The sequence below is a fragment of the Triticum dicoccoides genome, chromosome 1B (assembly GCF_002162155.2).
Source record: "Triticum dicoccoides isolate Atlit2015 ecotype Zavitan chromosome 1B, WEW_v2.0, whole genome shotgun sequence".
Taxonomy (NCBI): domain Eukaryota; kingdom Viridiplantae; phylum Streptophyta; class Magnoliopsida; order Poales; family Poaceae; genus Triticum; species Triticum dicoccoides.
The window spans coordinates 378,534,121-378,541,776 of NC_041381.1; positions in this window are offsets into that span (position 1 = coordinate 378,534,121).

Genomic DNA, 7,656 nt, shown 5'->3' on the forward strand with positions numbered 1-7,656 from the left:
GCTGTAACTTGCAGGTAAGGTGAGGGAGGCCCAAAGGAAAAAAGACCTTGAACTGGCTGAGAAGATCAAGCTTGTTGACGAGAAGTTAGCTTCAGTCACAAAGCTTGAGCAAGAAAATGCTACTCTGAAAGCTGTTCTTGGGAAGAAAAATGACCTGGAGGTCTTCCTGAGTGGCCTTGCCAAGAAGCTGTTTCTTATGCTCGAAGGTAAACCTTTACGCTCAACAATCATTTTCAACTGTGGTTTTTTTCATTCGACCATTGCCTTGACTCTGTGATCGTCCTTGCAGAATTTTGTCAAAACTTTGAAGAAGAGACTAGCCGACTGGAACCAAACCTTGACCCCGTCAATTCTCCGGTGAACGACGAAGTTGCCATGAATGTTTTCCGACTGGAGTCCCGTGTTGCAGCTGCCGTGGACTATCTTGCAAGGCTGAAGGTCGCCACATCTCGCATCGACTCAACGCTCTGGCCCGGGGAGACACTCCAGAACGACCTCGAGTCGCTGATGGCTCGTTTGAACGTTGTCCCTGGTCGAGTGCAGGAGTGGAAAAAGTCCTCGGCTCGGTGTGGTGCAGATGTTGCTCTGTGTCTGGCCCGAGTCCACTGCAAAGATGCGCGAGAAGACAAGCTGGCTGCCCTCCAGGTGGCCAACACCAAGAAACACGACTTCAGGTCCTTTATGGAAACTTTCCTTGCTGCTGCCACTCGGATCGCAGATGGAATTGATCTTGATGAGTTTGTTGCACCTTCCAGCCCTCCACAGGAGGGGTAAAAAACTTCTTCTACGCTCGATGCTTTAAATTTGCCTCGGTATGCCGAGTGGAGTTGTAACCGATAAACTTTAACAGGCTCAGCGCCTGAGCACTTTCGGTTCCTTTAGGTATCGTTCCGAACTTGAATTCGATGTTTGAATATGATTGCTTTTGGCTTGAAATGCCTTTTGCGGGTTCAAGCAAGACGCTCACCGCAGTCGACTTATTCCTTAATCCACTTAGGCGAGCACTGGGCTGCAACTAAGCCTCCGAGTGAGAGATTTGCTCTTCACTCGGTAGGATTTTTATATCTTAGGCGAGCACTGGGCTGCAGCTAAGCCCCCGAGTGAGAGGTTTGCTCTTCACTCGGTAGGATTTCTATATCTTAGGCGAGCACTGGGCTGCAGCTAAGCCTCCGAGTGAGAGGTCTGCTCGTCACTCGGTAGGATTTTGATAACTTAGGCGAGCACTGGGCTGCAGCTAAGCCCCCGAGTGAGAGGTTTGCTCTTCACTCGGTAGGATTTTGATAACTTAGGCGAGCACTAGGCTGAAGCTAAGCCCCCGAGTGAGAGGTTTGCTCTTCACTCGGTAGGATTTTTATATCTTAGGCGAGCACTGGGCTGCAGCTAAGCCCCCGAGTGAGAGGTTTGCTCTACACTCGGTAGGATTTTTATATCTTAGGCGAGTACTTGGACTGCAGCTAAGCCCCCGAGTGGAAGTCTGGCTTACCACTCGGTAGGATTTTGATAACTTAGGCGAGCACTGGGCTGCAGCTAAGCCTCCGAGTGGAAGTCTGGCTTACCACTCGGTAGGATTTTGATAACTTAGGCGAGTACTTGGACTGCAGCTAAGCCCCCGAGTGGAAGTCTGGCTTACCACTCGGTAGGATTTTATTTAATCTTAGGCGAAACGGATTCGCAGCTAAGCCTCCGAGTGGGAGTCTGGCTCACCACTCTGTAAGGATTTTTACAAACTTAGGCGAAACGGATTCGCGGCTAAGTCACCCACTGAGGGGAAAATTTTATTGGACAAAAATGAAAAGTGACAAAAATTATGGAGGAACTATGACACTATTATTTTGAAATCCATGAACTACAGGAGTACTTTATTGCAACTCATCCGAGTGATAAACTTAAGTGTAAAATGGGCGGAGTAGTTCCGCGTTCCAAGCTCGGGGCTCGTCGATATTATGTTCGACGTTGTAGAGACGATACGCCCCGTTGTGGAGAACTTTGGTGACGATGAAGGGTCCTTCCCAAGAAGGAGCAAGCTTGTGTGGTTTCTTCTGATCCACTCGGAGGACTAAATCTCCTTCTTAGAAGGCTCGACCCCTCACATTTCTGGCGTGGAAATGACGCAAATCTTGTTGGTAGATGGTCGATCGGATCAGAGCCATCTCCCTTTCTTCCTCTAAAAGGTCGACTGCGTCCTGCCGCGCTTGTTCAGCTTCTGCTTCGTTGTAGATCTCAACTCGAGGAGCATTGTGGAGAAGATCACTCGGCAAGACTGCTTCAGCTCCGTAGACCAAGAAGAATGGAGTTCTTCCGGTCGACCGATTAGGTGTGGTCCGTAGTCCCCAAAGCACCGAGGGAAGTTCGTCGACCCAAGCTCCAGCTGCATGCTTGAGATCACGCATCAGTCGGGGTTTCAATCCCTTGAGAATCAAGCCATTGGCTTGCTCTGCTTGTCCATTCGTCTGCGGATGGGCGACTGAAGCGTAGTCGACTCGTGTGCCTTGAGAGTTGCAGAAATCCCTGAATTCCTCCGAGTCAAAGTTCGACCCATTATCCGTAATGATGCTGTGCGGGACTCCATATCTGAATATCAGTTCCCTGATGAAGCTAACAACAGTACCGGCGTCAAGGTTCTTGATTGGTTTAGCCTCAATCCACTTGGTGAACTTGTCGACTGCCACCAGTACATGCGTGAAACCACTTCGACCTGTTCTCAAAGGACCGACCATGTCCAACCCCCATACTGCGAAAGGCCAGACGAGTGGAATGGTCTTCAGAGCTGATGCAGGCTTGTGTGACATATTCGAGTAGAACTGACATCCTTCGCATTTATCTACTATTTCCTTTGCCATCTCATTCGCCTTTGGCCAGTAAAATCCGGCTCGGTATGCTGTGGCCACGATGGTCCGAGAGGACGCATGATGACCACAGGTTCCCGAGTGGATATCATTAAGGATGATTCGACCTTCTTCTGGTGTTATGCACTTCTGACCAACTCCAGTCGCGCTTTCTCTATACAGCTGTCCTTTGATCACGGTAAAGGCTTTAGATCGATGGACGATCTGTCGAGCCTCTTCCTCATCCTCCGGGAGCTCTTTTCTCAGGATATACGCGATATACGGAACTGTCCAGTCGGGAATGACCACCAAGACCTCCATGACCAAGTCGACTACTGCTGGGACCTCAACCTCAGTCGGATCTGTGGCACTCTTGGGCCGTGGAGCTTCTTCGGTGAAAGGGTCTTCTTTGACTGACGGAGTGTGTATATGCTCCAAGAACACACCACTCGGAATGGCCCCTCTCTTGGAACCTATCTTTGCTAGATCATCAGCAGCTTGATTTTTCAGCCAGGGTATATGATGGAGCTCCAACCCCTCGAACTTCTTTTCCAGCTTCCTCACTGCACTGCAGTATCCAGTCATGGCTGGGCTTCTCACGTCCCACTCCTTCATCACTTGGTTGACCACTAAATCTGAGTCGCCATAGACCATCAGGCGACGGACGCCGAGTGAAATGGCCATGCGCAATCCGTATAAGAGGGCCTCATACTCTGCCTCATTGTTGGAGGAATCAAAGTGAATCTGGAGCACATATCTGAGCTTATCTCCTCTGGGGGAAACCAGGACAACCCCAGCACCGGACCATTCAACATCTTAGAGCCATCAAAAAACATGGTCCAATGCTCCGAGTGAACTTCAGTCGGCTGCTGCTGTTCAATCCACTCGGCGAGGAAATCTGCTATTGCCTGGGACTTAATGGCTTTCTTTGCCTCAAACTTGATATCAAGGGGAAGAAGTTCAATCGCCCATTTCGCCACTCGACCAGTTGCATCTCTGTTGTGCAAAATCTCTGATAATGGAGCGTCGCTGACGACTGTGATGGAATGATCAGGGAAATAATGAGCAACCTTCTTTGTGGTCATGTATATTCCATACACAAGCTTCTGATAATGAGGATATCTCTGCTTGGATGGAGTCAAGACTTCAGACAAATAATACACTGGGCGCTGAACTTTGAAAGCTTTTCCTTCCTCTTCCCGCTCGACCGTAAGCACTGTACTGACGACTTGTCCTGTGGCTGCGATATAAAGCAACAGAGGCTCTTTGCTGATTGGAGCAGCAAGCACCGACTGGGTGGAGAGCAGAGCTTTTAGCTCGGCAAACGCTGCATCAGCTTCTGGAGTCCACTCGAACTTGTCTGCCTTCTTCATCAGTCGGTAAAGAGGCAATGCCTTTTCACCGAGTCGTGAGATGAATCGACTTAATGCAGCCAAGCATCCAGTAAGCTTCTGGACATCGTGCACTCGCACAGGGTGTTTCATTCGGAGAATAGTGCCGATCTTTTCTGGATTAGCGTCGATCCCTCGCTCGGAAACGAGAAAACCGAGTAACTTGCCACCAGGAACTCCGAATGTGCACTTTGATGGATTGAGCTTGATATCATACCTTCTAAGGTTGGCAAATGTTTCGGCGAGGTCGGCGAGCAGGTCGGAACCTTTTCATGACTTGACGACGATATCATCCATATACGCTTCCACATTCCGACTGATTTGAGTGAGTAGACACTTCTGAATCATTCGCATAAATGTGGCTCCGGCATTCTTGAGGCCGAATGGCATGGTGATATAGCAGAAGCACCCGAATGGAGTGATGAAAGCTGTTTTTACCTTGTCGGGTCCGTACAGACGGATCTGGTGGTACCCGGAGTAGGCGTCTAGAAAAGACAATCTCTCGCATCCTGCGGTCGAGTCAACAATTTGATCTATGCGAGGGAGAGGAAAATGATCTTTCGGGCAGGCCCAATTGATGTGCTTGAAATCAATGCACATTCGGAGCGATTTGTCCTTCTTAGGAACCATGACAACATTAGCGAGCCACTCGGAGTGGTATATCTCTCGGATAAATCCTGCCGCCAACAGTCGAGCCACTTCCTCACCAATGGCTTTTCTCTTCTGGACGGCGGACCACCGAAGATGCTCTTTGACTGGTTTTGCTGATGAGTCGACTCTTAGGCGATGCTCAGCCAGTCCCCTGGGAACACCTGGCATGTCAGCGGGCTTCCATGCAAAAATGTCCCAGTTCTCACGGAGGAACTGGATGAGCGCTTCTTCCTATTTCGGGTCGAGTGTTGTGGAGATGTGGGTCGGAGCTGCATCGGGGTCGGTCGGGTGAATGTGAACAGGCTTCGTCTCACCGGACGACTGAAATGCAGATTCTGTGGCAGGTTTCTTGGATCGCAGCAAATCACTCGGATCTGCGTTTTGCTTGTACTCTTCAAACTCGACCGTTGTCACCTGGGAATCAGCAATTTTTGAGCCCTTTTGAAAGCACTCTTCTGCCTTTTTCCGATCACCGGTGATAGTGATCACTCCTTTGGGGCCGGGCATCTTCAATTTGAGGTACACGTAACATGGTCGAGCCATGAACCGTGCATAAGCTGGTCTCCCCAAAATGGCGTGATATGCACTCTGAAAATCCACGACCTCAAACGTCAACTTCTCTTTGCGAAAATGTTTCGAATCACCAAACACCACGTCCAGAGCTATTTGGCCGAGTGACTCGGCTTTCTTCCCTGGTATAACTCCATGAAAGCTCATGTTACTGGTGCTCAGTCGGGACATCGGAATGCCCATTCCTTTCAGTGTGTCTGCATACAGCAAATTCAGCCCGCTACCACCGTCCATCAGCACTTTTGTCAGTCGAGTGCCTTCGACAACTGGATCGACCACCAAAGCTTGCCTCCCAGGGGTGGCAATATGAGTCGGGTGATCAGATTGGTCGAATGTGATGGGTGTTTGGGACCATTTCAGATAATTTGCCTTTGCCGGGTCACCATGTTCACCTCGCGGTTAATGACTTTCAATCGACTCTTACTTTCCACATCTGCAAAGATCATCAGAGTGGAGTTGACATGCGGATATCCTTCCTCACTGTCCTCCTTGTCTTCGGCCTTGTCCGACTCCTTTTCCTTGTCTTTAGACTATTTTCCTTGAAACTGCTGGATCAGGAGTCGACATTGGCGAGTGGTATGCTTTGGGTAAACGATATTCCCCTCTTCGTCTTTCTTCGTGTGGATGTGACACGGCATATCCATCACGCCATTCCCTTCTTTATCCTTTACCTTCTTAGGGTTCCAGGATCCTTTTGGTTTCCCCTTAAACTTTCCATGAGCCACGGCCAGAGCCTCTCCAGGAGCTGCCGGTTCAGCCTTCCGCTTCTGTTTCCGACTGGTGTTTCCCTTCTTCGACTGGCTCGGCTTGTGCTTGCCGCTTCGGAGTCGGTCTTCTTCTTCACCGTTGGCGTACTTGGTAGCAATTTCCATCATCCGACTCAAGGTCATGTCACCGGTTCGACCAAATTTCAAACTCAATTCTCTGTTCTTGACACCATCTTTGAAGGCGCAGACTGCCTGATGATCAGACACATTCTCCACAGTATGGTGCAGAGTGATCCATCTCTGAATATACTCCCTGAGAGTCTCATTGGTCTTCTGCACGCAGACTTGCAGCTCCGTCAATCCAGCCGGTCGCTTGCAAGTTCCTTCAAACGTTCTGACGAACACTCGGGACAGATCTTCCCAAGTGTAAATGCTGCTAGGAGGTAACTGAGTCAACCACGCTCTGGCAGAACCTTCCAGCATGAGGGGCAAATGCTTCATGGCCACCTCGTCATTCCCACCACCAATCTGAACTGCCACTCGGTAGTCCTCAAGCCAAGTTTCAGGCTTAGACTCACCGGTGAACTTGCTGACTCCTGTTGCCAACCTGAAATTGGGAGGAATCACTGCGGCTCTGATAGCTCTGCTGAAACATTTCGGACCAGAAACATGCACTCGACTGCTCGTGGGCGCATCTCTGTCGGGTCCACCTCGATGGGCTCTGTTCCGGTCGACCAAGCCTTGCACGATAATGGATCGCGCGTCGAAGCTTGGTTCTCTGGGGTCGACTGGAACTCTTCGCCCTGCACTGAACTGACGTCTGTCATCTTGCTGCCGAGGAGCGTAAGATCCACCCCTCGGAGGGGAAGTGGGCACTCGTCGCCTATCATCTCGGTCGTGTCGGTCTCCATATTGGTCTCGCCGATTCTCACGCCCTTCACGCCGCGGAGGCGATCTGGGACTGTGAGCCGACTGAACCGTATTCGCAGCGACGGATCGACTGTGAATTCTGTTGCGCGACTGTGACACGGCTGAATTCTGATCTCCTGCTGCCCGGAGAAGATCCCTGATCTGCATCAAGCCTCTGCCGGCTTCCGACTGAGAGGGCTGGATGGACTCTGCTATACGGGTCGCAGCTGCTAAATTCTGGATTGGAGTTCGATATACCTGAGTCGGCGGGAAGAGTTGACGTCGACTGGCGTCGGGAACTCGTTGCCGCGCGCGCTCGTCGAGTGCTCGCTGAAGATTCTCCAAGCGAACGCGTTCGGCCAAGTTGCCAAACGTGCCTCCTCCAAGGCGCGAGCCTCGGGGGTTTCTCCTGCGATGGGAGTATGCAGGGCATCCACATTCCTGCGGCGAAGTTCCTCTCTTTGCAGAGAGTCGAGTGGCTCGGGCTGGTACTCTTCGTGGTCTCGTGCGGGGTCGCCTCCGTCGCCTGCCCCACCATCACGGGCAAAGCCAGGGGGACTGCGGGGCCCGTCGACCATCAGGATTTCCGCCGCTAGATCACTG